Source organism: Panthera tigris, chromosome B1 (genome assembly GCF_018350195.1).
Source record: "Panthera tigris isolate Pti1 chromosome B1, P.tigris_Pti1_mat1.1, whole genome shotgun sequence".
Lineage (NCBI taxonomy): Eukaryota > Metazoa > Chordata > Mammalia > Carnivora > Felidae > Panthera > Panthera tigris.
Window position 1 is genome coordinate 27,202,197 of NC_056663.1, and position 26,640 is coordinate 27,228,836.

Here is a 26,640-nt window from a genome sequence, read left to right on the forward strand (position 1 = left end):
GACCAAGTCCCTCCGATAAAGCTCCGTTGGCTCTGTTGCCACTCAATTAAAAGCAGAAAATATTTGATTGGGTAGCAAGACCCATCGCTTCCTGTTTGCCTGCCAGTCTGGGAGGAGAAGAGCTGTCACTGTGTAGAATCATCCATGGGGCCATAAAGGGCATTCCCGCATGGCTGTCTGCAGTCCCTTGCTGTCGTTAAATGAGGCATTTGCTTTGTCGTAAATTGAAAAATGTATCTTCCATCATTCCCTCGTTCCGCCCACGAATGCAGCCTCTGCGTTTCTCAGAATGCAGCGAATACACATTCTTTCCACAGATCACCATTCCCGGTGTAGGAGATGCAAACACTCATTCATCCAACAAATGGTTTGGGCTGTCAACTATGGATTCGGCACGACGGGACACAGCGTGGTGACAGAAAGCCAGCGAGAGGCTCAGCCCTAGAGAGACTCACCTGCCATCGTAGTGAATTAAAACTTCATCTTTGGCTCAATGGTTCTCAACTCGTGGCTACTCATTAACATCAGGTGAGGGGAATTTAAACATTAGACCAAACCTTCATTTCCACTGAATCAGAATTTCAGGGACTGGGGCAAGGGCATTGACATTTTTTGAAAGGGGCTCTGGGATGGTTCAGTCTGTTAAGTGTCCGACTTCGGCTCAGGTCATGATCTCGAAGTCTGTGAGTTCAAGCCCCGCGTCAGGCTCTGTGCTGACAGCTCGGAGCCTGGAGCCTGTTTCGGATTCTGTGTCTCCCTCTTTGCCCCTCTCCAGCTCGTGCTCTGTCTCTCTCTCAAAAAATGAGAAAACATTAAAACGAAATATTTAAAGCAATCCCCATGATTCTCATGTTTAGCCAGGGTCAGAAAGGACAGATTTCAGCAAAGAGGGGCCAGGGTGCAGGATGTTACACAAATAAAACCGTTCAGGGTGCACTGGTCACAGCTACACTGTAGGAAGGTCTAAAAGAGCTGGAGGGTGAGCTGCAGACGCATGGTCACAGGGACAGGAGTGAGGACAGTGCTTCTCGGACGCACATGTGCCCATGAATCACACCTGAAGATCTTGTCGAAAAGCTGACCCTGATTGCACAGGTCTGAGGCAGGGCTCGAGATTCTGCCTTTCCAACAAGCTCCCGGGTGATGCTGGGAATGTTGCTCCTCTGGCCACATCTTGAGGATCCAGGACAAGAGGCACTCAAGGCTTGATAAGAGGCAGTGTGCATGAGGACGGAGACAACCAGGATATCAACCCCAGATTTCCTGGCTTGGTGGCCCAGTAGAAGTTGTAAAAGCTGTTACTTGGCAACAGCCGGACTTGCCTAAGAAATATCAAAGCCGTGTTCCATTGCCACTGACTCTGAACCAAAGAGGACAAGCACCTGGAGTGAAACCCATGACCTAACAGAAGTCTGGGGCTGGTTTCTCACTAGTTTTTTTTGATTGCTTTTTATTGAAGTGTAGTTGACACGCAATGTCACGTTAGTTTCAGACGCACAACACAGTGATTTGACAATTCTAGTGTTATGCTGTGCTCACCACAAAGGCAGCCACCTTCTGTAAGGGGCTTGTTTTTAACTGTTGGCAGATTTCCAAATTCACTTTGGCCATTCCAGAGTAATAGTTTTCTTTTCTTTTTCTTTTTTTTTAAGTTTATTTCTTTCTTTCAAGAGGTGGGGGCAGGGGCAGGGGCAGAGAGAGAATCCCAAGCAGACTCCAAGCTGAATCCTTTGGCACAGAGCCCGATGCAGGAGTCAACTCAAGAACCCACGAGATCACGACCTGAGCGGAAATCAAGAAGGGGCTGCTTAACCGATTGAGCCACCCAGGCACCCCAACAGTTTTCAATTCTTAATTACAATAATCATCACAAACTCCCCATCTTCAGCACTTAAAAAGCACGAATTTTTCCCTGGCAGGGAACTACGTTTTTTAAAAAACTCTATTGGTCTTTCACAACATCATACTACTCGGCGGACAGGGAACACAGGTGTGGGTGGGGGTGTGTGGAGGGATAGGAAAATGAGTTCAGTTTGAATAGGTTAAAATCTGTGGTGCCTTTTGATGGGCAGGTTCGGGGCACACACGTGGATGCACACAGGGCAAGTGTGGGCTGCAGAAAGGGTTCAAGAGCCATCAGGAGGCACGTGGTAGTGGGACCCACGAGAACGAGTGAGCTCACCCTGGTGGAGGGAGGTGGAGATGGGCTGGTGACGAGCCAGCAATGGAAACCCACGCCGGGTTTGGGAGTGGTTTCTCCTCTATGTGGAATTTTCCCAGATGGCCCCCTTGTCCCTCCTAGAGGAGCTTGTACAGCTCTTCACACACAGTTGCCCACCTGTGGAGGATGCACGCCCATGGGGCAGAACTACCACGTGGGTTCCAGAACCATGCTGCCCCTCCTTCCATTAGGTGCTGAGACCGACTGATCTGTCTTCTTCCCTCAAGTTGAATTTTCGTTCAGAGGCCTAAAGTCCCCTTTTGTAGTTTGGCTTTTGTCTGTTCCGCAATTTTAGTCTCCTAGTATCTAAATGTGTCCAAAAGTGTCTGGGCCCTAGGGGACCCTCGTCCCATGCAAGTCGGTGGAGACACGTGTAGGATCCCAGTGCCAGATGCATTAAAAGCTTAGCTTTGGCCCTGCCAGCCTCCTTGCTTAATAATAAAGCCACTGAAGCCTCTTGCTGTGAGGTGGCAGAGGAAGGGGGACAAGGAAAGAGCTGAATTCTAAGACCACTGGAGTTTATGAGAGGCCAGGAGAACAGAGGATCAGCTAACAGAGTGCCTGAGGTCATGGTCACCAAACTGCCCCCACACTCATTCACCAAGTGAACATTATGGGAGAAAAAAGCAAAGCAAAACAACAGTAATCAACACCCCACCTCAACCCAACATCACCAACCACAAAATCCCAACTGTGGGGTGATCTCCATGGTTATTACGTTAGCCTACATTTTAGCTGCTGGCGGAGGTGGCTGTGTGTTTTCGTGATCCTCAGCCTCGGGGTTACTGGGTGGAAGGGCCACCTAAGAAAGTCTTCTGAGGCACTGTCCCCTGGAGCAGAGATTCCGGGCTGAGTCCCTATACCCTTAGATCATGTAAAGGAAGAACCTGCGGGAGTCTGGCGTGGTGGGGGTGAGGTCAGCACCTTAAATCGTCATTGACTCATGGCAAGGCTGTGGGTTAACAAAAATCTCAAGATTCCGTGCTCTTGACTGGATTTTTACCGACTCATTCCAGAATTCTGTACACCTCGTGTTCATCAAAACATCCGACGAGCACATACTGATATATTCAATGAATATAAGTGGGAAAAGTAAATTGCGAATGAATGCACTTTCCTTGGAAAGAAACTCTTACGAACATGATTTCCATGATGCTGATAGCAGGGCAGCGGGGGGGGGGGGGGGGGGGGGGGTGGTGGTGGTGAAGCTTTTTCTTGGGGACAGGTTAGAACATAGTGTTGAATGGCTGGTGTCCCAGAGCCTCATATGAGTGGCCAATATGATATAACAATTTATGCAGATGATATTTAATATTCAAGTCAGACAATAACATGCTGGTATCTGCCAATGTAATTGAGGAAGACACATATCCGTCAGATAAAAAAAAAAAAAAATCACTTACACTTCTCCGGGGGTTGCTATGAAGCCAGCTCATTTCATGGATGATGCCTCTGAAGAAACACTGAGGTAGGTAAGGGAGGCAGAAAACTGTGGATTTAGTGGTTGTTCACGTAGCCAGAGGGTAATGATGTGGTATCACCCTTTTCACATCACCCTAGACATGGGGAGGGAACGGTTGGCTAAGGAAATTAAATATTCACTCACAGACACATGAGGGGACACCTTCCTCCTCACCCTTTGTTTTTGAAACCCCATGACAAATCGATCAGTTTTTTTCTATATAGTCCAAACCCCCAGATGGGTTGTGTTGTTATACAACTTGTGCTCATGCAGGGAGATTATTTTATGAATTTTGTGTCAGTACGTGTCTCGGTTTAATAAAAATAACCCTCTCTTGGAAGCAGCTACGGACATCTGAGCACAGCACGGTCAGGGTGAGGGGTCTCCTGCAGGTACTATTTTGTGTTTCCTTTTATGAGAAAACATTACGAAAAAGTAAATAGCAAATGTATCTTGCATACTTGTTAGTGGACATAAACTTTTAGTAAAATGCTAATCATCATTAGTTTAAAAAAATTTTTTTAATAAAATGAAAAATCAAGAATTTCAAACAGACTAACTGTACATAATCTAAGTTTAAAGGAAAGTAGTTTACAAAAGAGACACCGGGAAAAATAACCGATAAGGGAATTTGGGGCACGGAGAAGTTTTGAGTCACTGTTTTTGGGCACAAGTAATATAACTGAGTGGACATCATCCACTGATGAGATATTTTTGGTTCCATCTCAATTTGAGCTCAGGCTCAGGCACTACCATTTACTCTCCACTCACATGCCAGCTGGGCTGATAAATCCCTTTCGTAAAGTAAGTCCCTATCTGTAAAGAAGAGTCGGTTCCTTTTCAGGGCAGGTCATTTTCCTCTTGCACATATGGAGGCTGGGACACTGTATGACACTCTGTGCTCCAGGAGATCAGAACTCGCCCAGGGTTTTAGAGAACAGGAATATGCAGAACCAGGAGAGCCTTTAGAGATGAGTCACAAAGCTGACTTTCTAATGCTGGAGGCTAAGGAAAAGCCAAATGAACTAGAACTACTCAACCCCAAGAAGACTGGACGTTGAATATAATAAATAACCGTTCACATCTGAAAACAGTAACAATTCCCACGGAGACAGGTGCATCACACAGGAGTTAGGAAGAATTTGCAAATAATTATATAAGAAACAAAAAAGGGAGTTGAGCATTTGGGTGCTAGCGTGGGATATTACATTATTATCTGTTAAGATAAAAAGAGCAGACAATCTGACTGATAAAAGGAGGACTTTTTATTCTCCCAACCGATGATGCCACAGCATCGACTATTACTCATGATGAATCACCACCCACGTTTAGTTAACGCCCCACACATGCTGAGGTGATTTCTAGGCAGAAGGGGTACTTCATGGCTAGTTGAGAACATTTACTGTTGGTAAAGAGATCCTCAAAGAGGAAGAAGGAAGGTGTATTTTCATTATCCTATCCTTTTAAGGAGGGTGTAGCCCATGGGACTCCTCAGATAAAAATAACCCCTCTTGGCAGCCTATGCTACATTTTTTAGGAAGTGATAGTTCTCAAAAAGCCTGCCTGCTGAAAGCATTTCTTACTGATCTCTTCGTGTGTGTGACGTGATTCCCTCTAAGGGCCAGAAACTCTCTCGAGGTGTTTGTGTCCAAGAAGAAAATGTCTTGAGTGCAGAGGCGAGGCTGCCCATGGCCAGAGGACTGGCCAGATTCCGAGTCCGGTGAAGGTCGGAGCCGACGCATGCTCACCTCACGTCCATCGTGGACTCTTGCAGCATTCTCTTTGAAGGAAGAACTGCTCAGTTGAGAGGATTTAAACCTTGATTGGATTATAATGGAAAAAAAGAAGCATGATGCCAAGAATGGTATTTTTGTGTTTTCGTTTTGCTGACAATAAACACTAGTGTAGTAATCAGCCATGACAGAAGAATGCTTCAAGCAGCCTCCAGAGGGGGATTTTTTCCAGCAGATTCTAAATTACATTCTTTATCAGAGTAGAAGAAAATGCATTAAATAGCCCTTGGTGCCCGATCAAGTGGGTGAGCCTATGCCCTTGTCTTGATTTTCACCTACCGAAAGGCTCTTCATCATTGGGTCAGCAGTAGATGTGAGGGCCTGTGTTCACTGTCCCGATGTTTGTGAGTGATAGTCATTATGCATGGGATGATTATGAACACGGAGCTAAAAATCCTTCTCAAGCTCTTTTTACACCATTAGATTCTCAATGCTTTTCAAGTCTCTCTGTGAGAATAACTGTTTTTGTAGAAAACCGATTGGCGTATGGGCGGTGAAGGAAGCCACGGTTAATGTCATGTAGCAAGAGTATTGTCAGACCTCTCTCGTTGGCCCATGTTTACTCAGGATACAGAGCTGGCTGGAGTGGGTTAAGGGAATGAAGCAAATGGTCCCATTCCAGAAAGGGGAATGAAAATCTATTTTTTTGTGCGAGGCTGGCTGAGCCCCATCTCTGGGCGCCAAATGCGCACCTCTGTAAGGTGGTCTAATGTAGTGGTTATGATCACAGCTTTTGGCACCAAGTAGGCTTGGACACATATTCCCTTTGGCATCACACAAACCTGGGTCCGATTACCAGCTTTCCCCTTCCTACTCTGTGGCCTTGGGCAGATTCCTTCACTTCCTTGACCCCATGTTTCGTCATCTGGACAACTGGGTGAATAGCACCTAATTTAGGGGGGTGATGTAAGCATTAAGTGGGATAATGTTGAAAAATGAGTTTAGGACTGCCTGGCACATGCTTGTTTGTTAAATATTCCACTTAATGTCGTCAGAGGGGAGGATGAGCAGTGAGAGTCGCCCCGCAGGATTTAGCCAATAGGCACTCCCGTTCATTTCTTTTTTAGGGTGTCCTTAGTGCACAGGGTAGAAGGCCTCAAACTACCACACTTCCCAGATTCTTTCAGTTAGAAATTTGCTTCCTTTCATTAGATTTACTTGTGTGATATTTGCAAGGAGGAAGTGAGATAGTAACCATTTTCATGCTGCTTTTCGCTATTTGCTACAGGCAAGCAAGGTCAAGGGATGGTGGAATTTTCTGGAGTACCTGTCCAGCTCTGTGGGTGATCAGAAGCACTGACTTTCTGATCCTAACTTTCAGATCCCAGTTTCTTCAGCCCTAGATTGCAGCTCTAGTGCCATGTTCTTGAACTCGGTAGATTCTAGAACAGCCTCCTGATTGCCTACTTTCTTGATTTTAGGAGAGGGAGCCACTCACTGGTAATCAGTTCTTTGGCATTCTAGGAGTTTCTCCTGGAAACTCATCTAAAATGCCACTTCTCTGGCTTTCCCACCGCTTCCCTAATTAAATCCTTGTGGATTCTGTTTCGGGCACCAAATCCTAACTTAAAAAGTAAACAAGTCCCATCAGAGAATGAAGATAGAAAGTAAAAGGAAAGGCCATGTTGGGAAAGAGAAGTTTCAAGCAGTAAGAAGAAATTCTTCTTCTCCTTGTCCTTCTCTTCTTTTTTTTTTTTTAAGTAGGCTCCACAACCAGAGTGCAGCCCAGGATGGGGCCTGAATTCACAATCCTGAGATCAAGACCTGAGCTGAGATCAGGAGTCGGGATGCTTAACAGACTGAGCCACCCAGGTGCCGCAGAAAGAAATATTTTTAATTGAAAAAGTAACAACCACAATTGAGGACAGTCCACACGGAACATGAAAACCTTAAGAAGGGAAGAGTAAAACTGCCCAAGGTCAGGGTTTAAGGCCTTAATGTTATTAGGTAGACCATCAAGGATCACACTGATCCCATAGGAACTTGAACAAATTCCAAATGCCTGGTCACCAGATTTGTGTAAACAGTGGAGGTCTCCAAGACTCCCTTTGATTAGAGCCTTTGAGTGATATATAGAATCTTTCCACTGGCCGCTTACTCAACCAAGGAAGTGTTAAGAAATAGCTTCTCTCAGAGAATTATCCCATAAATGGTTTGAATAATGAAGTTTGATGGAAAAAGATCACTTTGGTTGCTGTCTCGGTTAGACTGGAAATATATCGACTCTAGAAACATCCCACGGCTGGGAAGTCATTACTTGTTGGTGCTTTCCTACCTGAGGCTTGATGAGTAAGCTGCGTTTCCCCTGGGGCCGTGCTCCTATTTCAGAGGCTGATCTGTCACGAGCATAAAGGGGATTAAGTATTACAGAGGCATTCTCAGCTATTAAGCATAACACGCTGTTCTGATGATGTTTGCATTCAACCATGGCTTGGAATAATCATGGATCTAAGAGCCCTTAAGAAAAGTCTCTCATTAGCACATTTATCCACAGGTGCCTAGAGATAACAACTCTTAGAGAAATGTCAGCATGCTAACTGGTCTTCAGCTAACACTAGTTTATCAGCAAGGGTTCTGTGAAAAAGGCACTTGAGTATAAAAAAGCAACCATTTCCCTGGCAATCTGTCGTGGGTAGCAAATTGGGACCATTCTGCCTCCTCTTCCTACAAGATACTGGCGACAGAGTTTCCGAAAAGGTCTGATGTGCCTGACCTTATCAACAACCACAAAGACTGTAATGAGGCTACAGCTGCCCCATCACAGCTGGAATCATTTTTGGAAAAGGCTTTCACTCCCATCCTGTTGGACTGGCATCACCAACGGATACAGACAGAAAACTAGGCATCGGTACAAGAAAGGATAAAGTTAGATGGATTTCTTGATGTGGGCGATTAAAAACAGCACAAAGCTATTTGTCCCTTGCAGCTTGTCCCATCAAGGGGTGAAACCTATTGCCCTACCCCTTCCACCTGGGCAGCCTTGGGACTGCCTTTGACTAATAAAATGTTGGAGAGGGTGATGTTGCACAGTCTCCAAGCCTAGGCCACAGGAGGTCTTGCACCTTCTGTTCTTGTCCCCCCAGAAATGCCACCACTGCTGCGTGAAGAAGCCCAGGCTAGCCCACTAGAGGATGAAACTATGCAGAACAGAGATGAACCAACCTAGCTAGGACCCCCTAGACCACCCAGCCCCCAGCTGACCCCCCAAGACTTCAGCCTCTCTGAGTACTCCAGGCCACACAGGCAAAAGTTACCTACCCTGTTGACCTCAGCCTACATTACTGACCTCCAGAACTATGAGTAAATAGGATGGTTTTTATTTTAAGTCACTAAATTTTGAATTGTTTGCTCTGCAGTAATAAATAACTGACACAATCAGCTATATTGAGACTGACCAAGTCAAGGAGAGAGGGAGGGACGTACAATGCTGTAGGTCCTGATGGGCAACCCAAGAGTTAAAATGATTTTATATCTTCAAATTGGACTCTGTAAGAACCATAATTAGCAATTTTTTGCATGCCTTGGGATGAATATACTTCCCCACATAGAAACATATTCTTAAACGGCACCTTGGATAATGGTGAATTCAAATACTTTTTTTTCAGTTTACTTATTTATTTTTGGGCAAGGAGGAGGGGCAGAGAGAGAAGGAAAGACAGAGAATCCCAAGCACGTTCTGGGTTGTCAACACAGAGCCCGACACGGGGTTCGATCTCAGGAATGGGAGATCATGACCTGAATCAGATGCTCAACCGAGCCACCCAGGTGCCCCTTAACTACTTATTTCAGACATCTTCCTGGCCTAGGTTTTTCTTCAACATAGATATTTACAGTTAGTGATAAAGTAAAAAATACACTTGGTCTTTGTCCCAGTTCTTGGCAGAAAGCTCTTCAATCCTTGGGGTTTCCTCGGTGATACAGTGTCTTTTGTCATTCATAAGGAACTCTGTTTGAGCTCATATTAATGAAGTGACTTTTGGAAAGCCCCTCAGTAACCTAAGGCTGGAGCTGGTTTTGGGGGGAACAAACCATGTGACTAGAGGGTTGGAAATTTCAGTCCAAACCCTCTGCCTGCCTTCCCCCACTGAAGCTCTCCTTGGAGAGAGGGGGACTGAAGATTGAGTTCAATCACCAATGGCCAATGAGTAAACCAATTGTGCATATGTAATAAAGCTTCTATAAAACCCCAAAAGGACTGAGTGGGGCCAGGAGAAGGTTTCCAGTGTGTCCAGGCTGGTAAACACGTGGAGACTTGGGGACAGTGGGGCACTCAGAACATGGATGCTCCAGGCCCCTTCTCAGATACCTGGCCGTGTGCAACTCTTCATCTGGCTGTTCCTGGGTTAGATCCTTTTATAATAACCTGGAAATCTAATAAGTAAAGTATTTCTTTGAGTTCTGTAAGCCACTCTAGCAATTAATTGAACCAAAGGAGGGGGTTGTTGGAACTTTCAATCTGTGGCCAGTCAGAAGCACAGGTGAGAACCTGGAGGGGGCCAGTGTTGTAGGACCGGGCCCTTATCCTGGGGGATCAGACACTATCTCCAGGCAGGAAATGTCAACATTGAGTTAACTGCTTGACAGTGTTGGAAAAACACACAACAGACAGGTCTTTTTGACTCTTCATTCCTTCTGTGGTCAACTGTTTCCAAACATCTGTATTGCTGGTAATTCAGGTCTCTCATATTCTATTCTTTTGAACTTGAAGATATGTTACATTCATAACCATTATCTTGCTGTTTTGCTCATTGTTCTCATCTATTCCATCAGTTAAAAAAAAATTGGTCATGCCTTCCTACTTCATGTTGCATGTGCATCTGATGAACACATGTCATGCAAATTATTAACAGTGGAACTGGACAGGTCTGAATGTATCCAGGCAGGAGTGGCCCATGTATACACATCGCTAACATGGAGGAGACTTCTGGAATCAATGAATGTTAAGCCCATAGCACAGAACTCCTAAGTTGTGTGATTTTCTTGGTATGGAAACGAAGTGGTAATGAAAGCAGGGAGGAAGACGACGGTGGGGCATCATAGTTGTTTTATAGCCCATGTAACAATCACCCACAGGCTTGGTGTCTTAAAACAACACATTCATTATCTCAGAGTTTCTGTGGGTCGGAAGCCCAAGTGCGGCTTGGCTGGTTCTCTGCTCAGCATCACACAAGGCTGTGTGATGAAGAGGTACTCTAATCTGGAGGCTTCACTGGAGGATAATCCTCTTTCAGACTGATTCAGGTTGTCATTGGGATTAATTTCTTGATGACTATATAACTGAGGGCCCATTCTTCTCCTGGCTGGCTATCAGATGGAGGCTGCTAGCCTCCTGGAGGCCACGAACAAGCAGTTCCTTAACAATCGCATTACCTCAACATGGCTGCTTATTGCATCAAGCCAGCAAGGAGAAGCTCTCCAGTGCACGGCAGCAAGATGGAGCCTCATCCATGTAGAACCTAATACAATCACGGTAGTGACATCCCATCACCTTTGCCACATCCTATTGGATAGCAGCACCAATGGATTCTGGAGAGAAGCAAGTCCCAGGCACCACCCATATGCAAGGGTAGGGGATTATAAAAGGTATGGACATGGGGGTGACCCCAGTGTCTGTCCATCATAGGCACGGAGTTTTCCAGAAGGACTCCTATAGGACACAGGCCTGTATTTTTTTTAAAGATAGAAAATAATGAAAGGGAGATGTGAGACGACCTAGAGGCCCAGACTGAAGAATGATGGGAAATAACCTTGGCTGATATATTAATTCCTATAGCAACAGGCTTAAACCGAATGGTGTGTTAGACTGGATGCATCCTGGCTCACAAGAACGGAGTACTGAATTTTCAGGAAATTTGCAAGTCAGTTTTAAAATACAGCCATTATTATGATTCATTTTTTATTTTTATTTTTTAGGTTTATTTTTTTTGAGAGAGAGAAAGAGAGAGAGCATGTGAATGGGAGAGAGGGGCAGAAGGAGAGAGAGAGAGAGAGAGAGAATCTCAAGAAGGCGTCACACTCAGAGCAGAGCCTGACGCAGGGCTTGATGCCATGACCCTGGGATCATGATCTTACCTGAAACCAAGAGTCAGAGGCTCACCCGACTGAACCCCAATACGACCATTATTAAAATTAAGTGGTATAAATGTACAATTATATTACAAACAAAGATAATAAATATACAAAAATCCTTACATCCTAATTATTTTAGTACATTTGCCATCATCTGTGCTCCCATGATTATTTGCATCTATTTTATTTTCTAGTTAGAATACTATATATATACCAGTGTGGTATTATGTATCTGTTCTCATCTTTGCATTCAGGGACATCACATTGGTAGCTTGAAATCAGCTTCAGTGGGAGAACTTATACAACAGAAAATCTGGGCTTTTTCTCCCCCGGGGGAGCTGGAAGTTATCATTTACTAATACTCCAAGCCCACAAGTTTGTTTATTTTGATTCCTCATGCATCAAGAAATCTGGGCACAAGTGATGGCTACTGTTAGCTCAATGGCCCAAGGATGTCAGGGCCAAGGTCTCTGCGAACTCTTGGGTTTTTCTTCATGGTTCCAAGAAGCCTCTGCAGTTTTTAACATCATGTCCACATTCTAAGCAGCAAGAAGAAAGGAATAAAGTGGAAGAAATAGTACCCGTATTTATGAAAGCAAACATCTCCAAGAAGACTTTTGAGATTCAAGGAGGGATAGGATGTATAGGTTGTTTAGCTGAGCACAATGCCTTTCCCTCCCCAACACAACTGGGTTTCTGTTAGTAAATGCAATGGAGAGAATAGATTTTAGGTAAATGGTGGTCAATCTGCCACAGTTGGGTTGTTGAATGGATAGATCATACTTCATAAGAGTGTAACGCTTTATCATTTACATGTATAAACGTGTTCTTTCCTTGTGCAAGCCCCCCACTCGCCCCATATTACCACAGAATTTCAGTCCCATATTGTGAAGGATATTGAAATCTAGCGAGAAGAATTTATAATGAGTTCTTAAAAATCTGACAAAAATTAGAAGGACAGACAAAATATCAAAAATGGGAGGGCATTAGAACGAAGACCAGAGGACATGTATTAACACTTTGCTCCATTTTTGCGCCAAAACTTGATATTTATAGCTTACTCTCTCACAGTTACTTCCTGCTGGTAGAATCGAGGCCAGTGGTTTGATGCAATTGCCTCGGGGAGTTCACATTTGCTTCCTGAAATTTGTTCTAGGTAGTTCATAGTTCATGGTAATTACCTAAGTCCTATTTCAATGTTGGCCTTACCGAATTCTGCTTATTCTGTGGATTAGCTAGGGCTCATTCCTTGGTCACCTGTAATTAGAAACCTAGATACATGAGGAACTGACAACATCAGTTGTCTTCACAAAAACAGCAAGGTGAAAAAAAAAGTAAATTTTGTTTTCCATGGATACTTTCTCTACTATGAAACAATATTTTAAGAACTACTTTTAAAGGGGTAAAGCTGTGCTATACCCCTAAAATATTTGGTTTAAGAGCTTAATCTCTTAACCACTGAATTATGTTGCCTTTCAAATTAGTGCATAAAGTGCCAGTTATTTATTAGTACGGCTATGCAATAGTTCATTGAATGAGGGGTACCTGGTTGGCTCAGTTGGTTAAGCGTCCAACTTCGGCTCAAGTCACGATCTCGCGGTCTGTCAGTTCGAGCCCCGCATCCGGCACTGTGCTGTCATGACAGCTCAAGAGCTGGAGCCTGCTTCATATTCTGTGTCTCCTCTCTCTCTGCCCCTCCCCCACTCACACTGTCTGTCTGTCTGTCTCTCTCTGTCTCTCAAGAAGTAAATAAGTATTAAAAATATTTTAAAAAATAGTTCATTGAATGGAACTGAATATATTTACCAGTTCCCTATTGATGGATTTGAGGTTGTTTGCATATTTGCTAGTGCAAATAATGCTTCAATGAATAAACTTGTGTAAGTGTATATCAACCACAGTTTCTTATTTTCTGTATTCTTGATGCTTGGGCATCTGGGGCCTTACCAACTGGGGAGAGCCCCTCTGGGGCTAGCCAACTCTCGGAGCGAATGGCCCCCCTTGTGAGTGTGTTTTTCAACTGCAAGCCCAATAGTCCAGAGTCCATGTCTCTCAACCAGGTCTTTTCTTGAGCTCTTGTTCTCCTGCGTTGCTACCCACCTGCCCTAATCATGCCGGGGCCAAGTGTTAGACAACTGGGGGCCGTCTCTATGCCCAGAGCCCACAGAAATTATTCACACTAGTTGATCCTAAACCTGTCTATCCTACTTACCTTGCCTCACCCACTCTTCCCTCAAAAACCACAACAGAGGGGCGCCTGGATGGCTCAGTCGGTTAAGCGCCTGACTTCGGCTCAGGTCACGATCTCGTGGTTCGTGACTTCGAGCCCTGCGTCGGGCTCTGTGCTGACAGCTCAGAGCCTGGACCCTGCTTCGGATTCTGTGTCTCCCTCTCTCTCTGCCCCTCCTCTGCTCACACTCTGTCTCCCTCTCTCTCAAAAAGAAATAAACTTTAAACAAAACAGCCGCCAAAAAATAACCACAAGAGAGACTCTTGCTTATCTTAGCCTTCACTCCTTCTGCCTCCTGGCAGATGCTAGTGCCTCTCCATATGACCCTGCATGGTGTGGTGTGCCTCCTACCCGAAGCCCCCGGGCCTAAAACCTTTCTCCCTGACAGTCATATTCGCGTCTGCACGTCTTAGCATACCTGATAAAAACAACATGCTGTTTTGCACACGGGTGAGTAGGATAAATTCCTAGACGTGGAATTTCTGACTCAACAGGTAATGTGCATTTTCAGTGCACATTTGATAGAGAACAGATATGGCCAAATAGCCCCTCCAAGAAAGTCTATCAGTTTACCATCCTACCAGTAATACATGAGAGGCCTTGCTGACAAAGGGCGATCAACTTACTGATTTGTCCATTACGAGAGGGGTAAGAAAATGGTGTACCTTTATGATTTTAATTTGCATCCTCTCACTTTGAGTGAGACTAAGCGTCTTTTCATACGTGTAAGTGCCATTTGTTTTCCTTTTCTGTGAATTTTGTTGCCCTTCTTTGCCCATTTTTTTTCTATTGGGTTGTCTTTTTCTTCATGGTTTGTAAAGACTGTAAAGCAGTCTTTACTGCTGATATGGATAGTGTCCTATCAATTTGTAGCAGCCCTCTGTGATACAGGGTCTAAAGACAAATGCAAAATCTGAAAAAGCAGCCTGGAAAAAGACACAGAGACTAATTCCCCTAAGCAGAGCAACAATTGGACTGACAGCTGGCTTCTCAGCCACAATAATGGAAGCCAGGGGACAATGGAATGATGAATTCAAAGGACAGTAAAACCTTGGTTTGCAAGCATAATTCGTTCAAGAAACATGCTTGCAATTCAAAGCACTTGCATATCAAAGTGAATTTTCCCATAAGAAATAATGGAAACTCAGAGGATCCGTTCCACAACCCAAAAATATTCACATAAAAATGATTATAATACTGTAATACAATACAAAATAATAAAGAAAATACAAAATATCAAGAAAAATAAGCAAATGAATCTGCACTTACCTTTGAAAACCTTCGTGGCTAGTGTGAGAGAGACAAGCGAGAGGAGGGTTATCGTGTAGGAGGACTTTCACTATCGCTAATGGAACCACTGGTATCTATTAGCTCAATGGAATCTTTTTCTTTTCGTGCAACTTTCATAAAGAACCTATCCAATGACCTAGAATGAAGCAAAGTTTTCGTAAGCTTACTCTCGTATGGAAAAGCAAAGGCCTGTCCATAGGTGCTTTAAAGTGACAAAAAATACACTAGGTGCCGGCTGTGGGCACCTTCAACATCTTGAAAAACCACTGATTTCTGCCAAACACCATGGCCTGAGATCAAGCATCTGAACATGGGAGACAATCACCCACAATCCCACAGTGAGAGAGAGAGAGAGAAGAACCATTGGCTAAGTCGTGATCACGTGACAATGTCACCTACTACTCCTATTGTAAGACATTGCTCGTTTATTGAGTTAAAATTTATTAGAAATGTTTGCTTGTCTTGCAGAACACTCACAGAGCAAGTTACCTGCAATCCAAGGTTTTACTATACAGAAAGTAAATAACTGAACTCGGAATTCCAGACCCAATGCCAATTTCATTCAGAAACAAAGAAAAAACAAGCCATTACTTCTAAGAGAAATGGAAACAATCCATCATCAGCAGACCTGAAGGAAATAGGAAAGGGAATTCTTTTAGGCAGAAAGAAAATGATCCTCAGCTTAAAGCTAAGAGATGCAGAAAACAACCTGAAAAGTAAATATATGGGTAAATCCAAATAAAAATGTTATATATAAAATAATAATTAAAATGTTTCACAGATTTGTAAGTATGTATAACTCAAAAGGCATGAAACCATGGTACAAAAGCATGAATAATTAAATGGAGTTAAAATGTCCTAAGGTCATTGCCTTGGCCAAGAAGTGACAAAGCAGTGGTTTACATTTGACTTAAGCGAAGGGTAAATGCCTCAATCTCTAGAGTAACTGATGAAAGACTGGTTTTTTGAAAAGTATAATTAGCGAACAAATAGAGCAGAAAAATGGAGTAATGCAAAGCACTTAATACAAAAGAACATATGAAAGAAAAGGAAAGGAACGTAGCATAGGTAGGACCTGGATGCCTGGGTGGCTCAGTTGGTTAAACGTCTAATTTTTTATTTTGGCTCAGGTCATGATCTCACCATTCGCGGAACGGATCCCTGCGTAGGGCTCTGCACTGAGAGCGTGGAGCCTGCTTGTGATTCCTCTTCCCTCTCCCTCTGCCCTTTGCCTGCTCACATCCTCTCTCTCTTTCTCATAAAAATAAATAAACTTAAAAATAAAAAGGAATAGGTAGGACGAATAGAAATTAATGGTAATGTAGTATATTAAAATAATCAAATGTGTCAGTAATGATAGTAAATGTAAGGAGATTACTCCAATTAAAATACAAAGCTTATCAAGATGGATGAGGAAATACTCAAATTACATGCTGCTTATAAGATACTAAATATAAGGATACTGAGATGTGAGAAGTAAAAAAATACAAAAAACAAAAAACAAGAAAAATCCACCAGGCAATCCTATTAGACAAAGTGCTGTATCAGACAAAATAGGCTTTAAGGAAAGAAGCATGATTAAATTAGAAGGGATATTTCAGAAAGAGAAATGTGCAGTCAATCATGGAGACATAATAATTCTAAATTTGTAAGCACTAATAACAGTGCACACACACACACACACACACACACATACATATATATGCAATTGACAGAACCGAAGGGAGAAATTGACAAATAATCATTGTGGAAATTTTAACACTCCTCTCTCAGCAACTGACAGAAGTAGCTAGCAAAACCAAAACCAAAAATTCAGTAATGAAAAATAAGATTTGAACAATATACTGAACAGAATTGACCTAATCAAGATTTCACTCAACAAGCACAGGGATTATATTCTTTTCAGAAATATCTAGAACATTTACCACAATTGGGCCATAAAGTCATAACAAATTTAAGAATGAAATGGGAAAGAATTTCAGAACACTGTAGAGAACACTCTTAAGTCACAGGGAGATTTAGTAACAACAAGAAAAGAAAATCCCTGAGCACTTGGACATTAAGTGATGTGTGTGTACATAACCCATGGATTTAAGAAAAAAGCATGTATTTTTTTCTTTTTTAAAAAAAACTTATTTATTGGTGCGCCCGGGGGGCTCAGTCAGTTAAGTATATGACTTTGGCTCAGGTCATGATCTCACAGTTTGTGGGTTTGAACCCAGATTGTGGTCTATAGCTCAGGGCCTGGAGCCTGCTGTGGGTTGTGTGTCTCCTTCTCTCTCTGCCCCTCATAAGCTCGTGCTCTGTCTCTCACTCTCTCAGAAATAAACATTAAAAATTTTTAAATTATATATATATATACGTATATATATTTGAGAGAGAGAGAGAGAGAGAGAGAGAGGGAGAGACCTCAATCCCAAGACCCTGGGATCACGACCTGAGCCGAAATCAAGAGTCAAATGTTCAACCGACTGAGCCACCCAGGTGCCCCAAGAAGAAGGTATATTTATAAGGAAAATAAAAATATTTTGAAAAGAATTATAATGCAAAATGTATCAACACTTGTGAGATGCACAAAAGCTGTGTTTAAAGGAAAATTCACAGTTTTAAATGTTTATATTAGCTGAAAATCCATGATCTAAGCTGATATACAGGAAGTTAGACAAGTAACAGAAAATTAAAGTGGAAGGAAGGAAGTAGGGAAGAAAGCAGGTAAAAGGGAATAATAAATGTAAGAGCAGAAATCAGGGCAACAGAAAACAATGTACCTAGGATCAAAAAGCCAAAAAAGGTCTTTAGAAAAATCTAATAACGTTAATAACCCCCGGGTGAGACTGATTAAGAAAAAGAAGAGAAGGCAGAGATAAACAATATTAAGAATTTTTCAAAGCAAACTGTAATATTCTACAGAGAAAAATAAAGAGATGAAAAAGAACATCATGGACAACTTTATGCTACACTTTTAGGAATTTAGATGAAAGGAATATTCCCAGAGAAACATCACTTGGCAAAATAGACACACACAAAAATTGAAAATCTCAATTGTCTTGTAGCCACCAAAGACTGAATCTCTAATTCAAACCTTCCTTCAAAGAAAGCATCAGGCCTGGATGATTTCACCAGTGAATTCTTTCAAGTCTGTTAGGAGTAAGGAAGACCAGGCTTTTTCAGAGAATAGAAAAAAAAGGAAATACTTCCCACCTTAACACCAAAACCTGACCAGGACGTTACAAAAGAACAAAAGAAGTAAGTATTGGTCAATACCTCTTAGAAACAGAGATGCAAAAATTCTAAGCAATATACTGGAATTTGAAAATGAAATTCAGAAATACATAATATAGCTATCATGACCAAACTGGATTTATCCTAGTAATATAAGGAAAATCAGTGCAATTAACCACATTAGTAAAATAAAGGAGAAAAAGCATACAATCATCTTAATAATGCAGAAATAATATTATATTAAATTTAACACTCATTTAAAATAAAAACTCTTAGCAGAGTAAGTGTAGGTGTATTAATTGTCTCTTTTTTTTAAATGTTTATTTATTTTTGAGATGGAAAAAGACAGAGTGTGAGCAGGGGAGTGTCAGAGAGAGGGAGACACAGAGTCAGAAGCAGGCTCCAGGCTGGGAGCTGTCAGCACAGAGCCTGATGCGGGGCTCAAACTCACGGAGTGTGAGATCATGACCTGAGCCAAAGTGGGATGCTTAACTGAGCCACCCAGGCACCCCTGTATTAATTGCCTTGGCTTGGAATAAACCAAGTACTCCAAAACTCTGTGGCTCAATACAACAATCAACACTTATCCTTACATTTTCAATGGCTTCAGAATGTGGGAACATCTTAAATTGGAATTCTCCCTCTGGATCTTTAATGAGGGCTCAATCAATATGTTGGCTGGGGCTGCAGTCGTATTGAAGAATAGCAGAATATGACACCCCAAAATAAGACTGCAGGGGTTCACGACATGCCACCCCCAAATATGCTGTTTTGGTATAGTGATTACTGTGAGCTGTAGGCACCTGGAAAACAGTAAATGAAGGGAGAGGCTTTCGTTGAACTTCCCTTAAATGCCCAACGAGAGATCCTTCAAAAAAAGCTCACCTGTTGTAAATCCCCTCCCTGGAAGTATTATCCACCGGGGGGGGGGGGGGGGGGGGGGGGGGGGGGCTGACCCCTGCCACTGGAGAGGAGACTAGAAGTCAACACCACACCCACACACTTTTCCACAAACTACCACCCCTCCTCTTTATTATTCAAAGGGCCCATTCATCTTTCCTAAAAATTATTTCCTCTCCCCTAAGTGGACTACATCCCTTCTTTTTCCCTATTAAGATGATATTTAAGCCTGAATTCCAAGCCACCTAGGGGAGTTACTCATTATTTCCTGGGTACCTCTCACATATGCATAAGGAAGACATGATCATACATTTCTACTTGTTTCTCTCTTTTTAATCTGTCTTTTATTAAGGGTCTCAGCTAGGAACTCAGGTTGAGGGAAAATTATTTTTCTTCTCTGTCAATATCAAGACTTGATTGGGAAGCTCTGCTCTCATGGTGTCTCACATGGTTAAGAAGTTGGTGTTGATTATTAGTGGAAGCATTCTTCTTATCATTATTATCACATGTAAACCTCTTCAAATGGCTGCTTGAGTCTTCTCAGGAAGTAATGATTGGTTTATTCCAGGATGAGTGATCCAAGAGAGATTAAGATTTCCAAGAGGTTAAGTGGAAACTGAAATGCTTTTTTTGTCACTAATTTTGGAAATCACTCATTATTTCTGCCACATTCGATTGAACACACAGGCTAGCCATGATTCTATGTAGGAGAATACTATACAAAGACTTGACTACCAAGAGGGAAGAAGAATTGGGGACCATCTTGGAAGCTGGTTTCTGCAAAAAGGAACTTCCTTAATCTTACAGTGTGTGTCTACAAAAATCCCATAGCAAATATTATACCTGACAGTGAAATTCTGGAACTTCCTCCTGAAATTAGGGCTGAGACAAGAATGCTCAACTGTAACCACGTCTACTATACATTGTCCTGATGCCCTACCCAAAAAAAGAAGAAGTTAAAGATGTAAGAGTGACTATATTAGGATTGGTTCAACAGGAAGAAAAAAAATGTCATTAATCATAGGTAATACAATATTACATAGGAATTCCAAGTAATCTACAGATGTACTTTTAATATCCATGAGTGAATTAAGATCACTAGATACAAGATCCATATATAAAAACTAATAGTTTTGCCAGCAATAAACAATTAGTAATAATATTGAGTATTCTCATTTAGAATAGTTAAAAAAAATCAACTACTTAGGAATAAATTTAAGGAAGACATGCAAGACAGCTATACGGAAAACTACATTATTGACGGAGTGGCACCTGGGTGGCTCAGTCAATTAAAACGTCTGACTCCTGATTTCAGCTCAGGTCATGATCTCACAGTTCATGAGTTCAACCCCCACATGGGGCTCTGCTCTGACTGTGCAGAACCTGCATGGGATTCTCTATCTCCCTCTCTCTCTGCCCCTCCCCTGCTCGAGCTCTCTCTCTTGGTCTCAAAAATAAATAAGTAAACATCTAAAAAATATTTTAAAAGACATTACTGAGAGAAATTAAGGACATTTAAGAATACTGGAATAAATGGAGGACATCATATAAAGATGTCAATTCTCCTTGAATTGATACCTAGATTTAGTGCAATCCCAGTAGCCTTCTTTTGTACATGACAGAATGGACAAACTGATTCGAAAATTATGTGGAAATGCAAAGGGACAAGAATAGCCAAATAGTCTTGAAAAATGAGGTTGGAAAATGTATGCTGCTGATATCAAGACTTTATTTAGCTACAGCAATTAATACAGCATGTAACTGGTGCAAGGATAAGTAGGTGAAATTGATGAACGGAGTCCAGAAAGGACTGTACATAAATGGACACTATATTTATGACACAGGAACACTGCAGATCAATAGGGAAATGACAGTCTTTTCAACAAATGGTGTGGGGTCAATTGGATATCCGTGTAGAGAAATTGAAACTTGACCCCTACCTCCTACACATAAAAATCTATTTCAAGTAGACTATATCTTTTAATGTGAATGGTAATGCAACACATTTTCTAGAACACAGCAGAATATCCTCATGACTTCGAAGTGAGCAAAGATTTCTTAAACAAGACACAAACCAAGTATTAACGGTCAATTGTATTCATCACAGATGTCTCCACAGAAGGGAAGGGCCACTAACACTGTGGGCGAAAGTATTTGCAACGCATAAAACTGGCAAATGACTCATATCCAGAATACACAAATTATTGCTTACATGTCAGTTAGAAGAAAAGACAGATAACACAACAAAGGAGCAAAAGAACTGAAAAGTCACTTTATAAAAGAGAATATCCAAATAATGTAAAAATATTATTAACATTAGTATTCATTATGTAAGCCATATATAACCAGAATACATATGAAAAACATCTAGCCTCGTTAGTTATCACTCGTCACCAGGAAAATGCTGGTAATGCTTTATTTTATATATCGATATGGGGGGTGGGTCCATGGGTATGCTCACTCTGTGACAATTTATAAAGATGCATACTTATAACTTATGCATTTGTATATTTGTTGTATTTCAATTAAAACATTATTTTAAAAATCGCTTTCCAGTTGAAGGGGCTTTAGATGGCCTTGGTCCTTTTCAGTACAAGAAGTGACAGAGGTCTCACAAACCCGCCGCGTGCACCTACTTACCTGTGTCATAACAAGAGTGCAGACAAGCAATGTTAGGAGTCTTCTTTTCTTGGTATGTTTCTGACTGTTTTCATGCAAATACACTGCGTCCATGAGCCAGAAGCCTTCCCAGATTCTCAGGAGAATGATCTACACTGGGAGCCCAGGGGAAGCTCCCCCGACTGCTGGTTTGCTGGCTTCAGCCGGAATCCTCATAGCTTGAGTAGTGTTGCAGGGAGACTGTCATCTAGTTCAGGGAGCACCAGGTTGGTTTCTTTCTTCCTCTTTCTTTCTCTTTCTTCCTTCCTTCCTTCCTTCCTTCCTTCCTTCCTTTCTGGCTTTGTTGATTGCATTTCCATTTCTCCATCTCACAGTAGTAGTTCCACAAGTTTTTGGGTCTTGGAAAATCCGATGAGCTCTCTGCAACCCATTCCCAAGACAAAAAAGTGCACATCGATGCTTTCAAAACAATTTTGCCACAGTTTGGCAGATGGGGGGTGGGGATAGACCCCAGGAAGTTAAAATAGTAGAGGATTCGTGTAATTGGTTTCTCTGCTAGGCAAAGAACTCTTTGGGATTGCTATTTAAATTCCAGCCATCACTTTTTTTTTTTTTTTTTTAACCTTTCGGGTTGTAAATGAGGCACTTACAGATCCAGCTAGGCAACACCATGTGGGCTGGGGGTGGGGTGGGGTGGGGTGGGGGAAATGGTGGACCGGAAGCTACCTTCCAAACACAAACCCAAAGCCCTGGGTGTGTCCTGTTGCTGCTTTTAGAGAAGAGAGACAATTGCTACTTCTGGACTCAGAAGCGCACGTTCATTAATCGAGAAACTGAAACAAACAGAGAGCCCTGAGGCTTTTTCGGGTGGAGGCCTTGGGGGTGTTGGTGTCTCAAAACTCGGTAGCTTTCTCAGAGGATGCTTTTCTTTAATAGGATATGGGAGGAGCATCTCGGTGCTCAGATCTTCCCTTCTGTGAACCCACCCCAGGCTGGCCCTCTGGAGAAGCGTGCCGGCTTTCCAGAACCCAAGAGCTACCTGACCAAAGGCCAGGGGCCCGGCCGGTGCCAAGTAACCATGTGTATTGAGCTGCAGGACCAACCCCCTTCTCCTCTCCCCTAAACCCTTTGCTAGCAAAGGGTAGGTGAGGAGGGATTCATTTGTGTGGTAACTTCGTACTTAAATTTAAGGACGGGTCTGCTGTTTCAATTTTATCCCGTATAGCTAAAGAGGAATTTTAGGAAGGGGGGAAATACTTCACAATTCAAATAACAACACAGTCCTCCCACTTACGTTGTCTCATGTTAAAAGATAAACGGAGACATATTAAAAGTTTTAGGAGTGTATTTGAGCCAACATCAATTCGAATTGGAGAATTCCAGCCGGAAGTGGGTAGGGGCACGACTTTTATAGAGAAGATGGGAAGCAAAGCAAGGAAATTATTTGATTGGCTACAGTTTAAGCAGTTGCTTGATTTGAAAAAGGCCTAGTTGGCTGCTTGTCCTTGGTTGTCCTTAGATTTAGATTTCTTAACCTTGAGGCATTTACCGACTTCGGTTTTAGTTTGCTTACGTGGGCTGCTAAGGTATTAGAACCACCTCAGTCTAACGGTCTCCTTGTTTAATTAACTTAACACCCTGTACTGAGTATTTAATGCGTAAGAGCTTTAGAAAATGCTTTTCCTCACCTCCCTGTTGGAGAGTGAATTATGAGCCTACTTCTAATATCTTGAGGTGCCGCCTTAACAAAATACCCGGATAGAGTTAGTCATGAAGCAAATCGACAGTTCCTGATGCTGGTGAGCCAAATTGGTTACAGCATGTTTGCTTTCAAATAGTGTCTGTAATCAGAAGCAGGTTCTCTACCCCAGACAGAGTAAAGGGGTATTTGGGCAATTTAGACACCAATCAAGCAGCTCATTTGGGATGATTCCAGCTGGTTTAGCCTTTCCTCATGATTCTATAACCTGAATACTTGTCTATGTTTGTATGTTTTAAAATCTAGAGAGGCTTGAAATCCAAAGGCATCTTCCAAAATTAGTTTGGGCTTCAAAACACGTGAAGAAAATGCTGTTGTTTTAAAAAATATATTCTTTGAATTGGTCATAAATTCTTAGAATTTGAGATGAGCACACACACTCCCTATTCATATTTGCATTTTATGACCTGAATAATACACTTTGCATGAGGTCGCAGATACATAGGAAGTGGCTGACAAAGATTATGAAAATCAATGGTAATAACAACCAGACCAAAATCCTTAAACATCAAAAAAAAAAAAAAATCTATCAGAATGACTTAGAGACTTTTAATGATACTGGACGGGTAGTTTTCATTTTTAGAGAAATAAAAAAATTTCTTTTGTATAGATGCAAATTTAGACATTCCAGGAATGCAAATGACTTCATCCTTAGTACCTTGTTGACTTAAAAAGTTATTTTCTCTATTTCTGTATAGGAAAGTCCAAAAAGAAGCTATGACATAGTGAGAACTCTCTTTTTAAGCATTAGGAGTTCAGCAGTAACGATATTACTATCTGTGCTTTGTAAAACCAAACCCAAGCAGGGCGGCAGCCCATGGGCTCAGAGGGAAATGGTTGCCTCAGAAAGACCCTTTGCTGGATCATGTTTTAGGCCAATGCAGATACATTTCTTACTAAAGATACTGCAGACACTAAATGCAGACACGAAACCTCCAGGGTAATGTGCAGTATAGCATGAATCTGAGAAGAAGGAGAGCAAGAAAATTCTTGGTCTAAGGCTATTCCTGTTGTAGGACACTGTAGGAGAGGGGAAAAAATCTTTTTCCTATACCCATCTTAGGTTTCAGGCAGTGGCCCTGCAATTAGACTAACAAACTACAGATGCACAAGAGAAAAAACAAGCCCAAGTTTATTAACAGGTGCATTGATCATAAACGTGGGAGCACCCAGTGGTGAGTAACTCAGAGGGCTGGTTAGAAACCTGCTGATACAGGATCTTCACAAAAGAACATTTTCGAGAAGTGACAAGACCAAAGAAAAGGACTTTAAGTTTCTTTAGAGCAACAAATTGTGGGAAGAAAAATACATGAGGAAACTAATGGTGGAGACAAGGGCTAGTTTTACAAAGTTTGTTAGGTGGATTCCTCTGCTGTTGTCTCTGGATGGATCAGGGTCTAGAGCTGTCTCTGGAGATTGACTTCTGCCCTTCCTGGTAGAGAGGGGAGAAGGAACGGACACCTTTGTAAATTTCTGTCCTGCTTTTAGGGGAAGAGGGGAGAGCAGAGAGCTTTTCTTGTGTCTGCTTCTTCTCCATTGCCTTCAGCTCAAAATAATCTTTATGCCCACATGGCATGCCACCCTTCACCACTCCCTTGGTTAAAATATTTGTCCAGGGCAGCCATGACAGGGGAAATGGCAAAATAGAGCAGAAGTTTACATGTGATGAAAGGAAAATAGAGGGCTCTAGTTAAAAAGAAATTACATTTGAATCCCGATGCATATGCTGACCTGGAGCAGGTCGGCTAATCTCTCAGAGGCTCAATTTTCTCACCTCTAAACTAGGATGCAAATAATATTTACATTATTAACAAAAGATGACTGAGTGGGATAATGTCTGGGAAAAGCCTTCCTAGACCATAAGTGCCGTACGAGTAATAGTACAACGGATTTTTATTTAATTTTATTTTGTAGGGAGGTGGAAGAAAGTTGAAGAGATAGATACGGATGGATTTTCACGTCTGTGTGTGTGTGTGTGTGTGTGTGTGTGTGTGCGCGCGCGCGCGCGCGCGCGCATGCGTGTGCCTCTCTTCATGAGTTTGTAAAATATACACCAAAGAAATTAAATGAGATAATTTGTTTTGTATAATTTTTATTTATAAATGATTGAAAGTAGTCACGTTAGTTTTAGAATCATCCGTCTCTATTCTTTCTGGCAATAATTAGATTGTAGGGCCAGATGTCCATTCAAACTATAGTTAGGAATGTGCATTTGTATACAAATAAGTATATAATGACACTAAAGGTATTTTTAGCTTTATGGGAACATCCTTTCTTTCTCTTCCAGCCTTTTTTTTCCCTGTTATTGCCCAGTCCCTCCAAACCCAAGCCTCAGATAACTGCCCTTATTCTGGCACCACACATGAGACTGATTCCTAGGGGAAAACCTTGATCCAAACCACCATGGAGTAAATAATAATCCAAGTCTGTGGCTTCCATTTTTAGTTACTTTTAGCTTGTACATTTGGATGAATCACTTCACCTACGGTTAACCCTATGGAAGTTTGTCGAAGAATATTTTCGTTATGTTTATAAAAGACATAACTGAGTGTTCTTAGAAAATCTATTTTGGACTCTTGCCCAGCTACATTTCACATTGCTGCTTGAAAGAAGAATTCTTCTTCTCACATGGCCTGGCATATTCACGGCATCTGGAGGAAATAGTGGGTTTTGGAAGCTCTATGATTCTCTAATATTCACGTACAATAGATTCTGTTTCTTATTTCTGCCCAATAAATTTAGAAAGCTAGGGGAAATAAATAGGTTTTATAATCTGGCACTGCTGTACTGATGAGCCAGCCTCCCCCCCACCCCACTGCCTCCTCTACCCACAATTAGTCCTGATTTGTGCTACATGCCAATTTCCCTGGTACAAATACTTTCACCATGGCTAATTTCAAGCTGACATCAGGTTAACAATGGACTGTCCAGAGCAGGTACAAGCTGGTTTCAGCTTCACCATAACATTTAGTAAGACATCACTTCTCAACAAAGAAAGGCCAGGTGAAGAGGAATGGGAACAGTGGCTGTTTTTGGTCTGAGCTCTTTGGCATAGGCTATATGCATTGGGAAGAT

At 42.1% G+C, this 26,640-nt stretch overlaps 1 long non-coding RNA gene across 4 annotated transcripts in view; it reads right to left on the reverse strand.

Moving 5' to 3' along the window:
* LOC122237863 overlaps positions 1 to 26,640 on the reverse strand; it is a 66,847-nt gene that overhangs the window by 4,530 nt on the left and 35,677 nt on the right. For 2 of the 4 annotated variants that reach the window (XR_006216560.1, XR_006216559.1), the window contains exons 4-5: positions 15,045 to 15,201; positions 3,625 to 3,777 (exon numbers count right to left, since the gene is read on the reverse strand). This is a non-coding gene — a long non-coding RNA (uncharacterized LOC122237863). Of the gene's footprint in view, positions 1 to 3,624; positions 3,778 to 7,758; positions 7,813 to 15,044; positions 15,202 to 21,816; positions 22,227 to 26,640 lie in introns of those variants that run through there. The other 2 variants (XR_006216562.1, XR_006216563.1) reach the window with 2 other exon arrangements.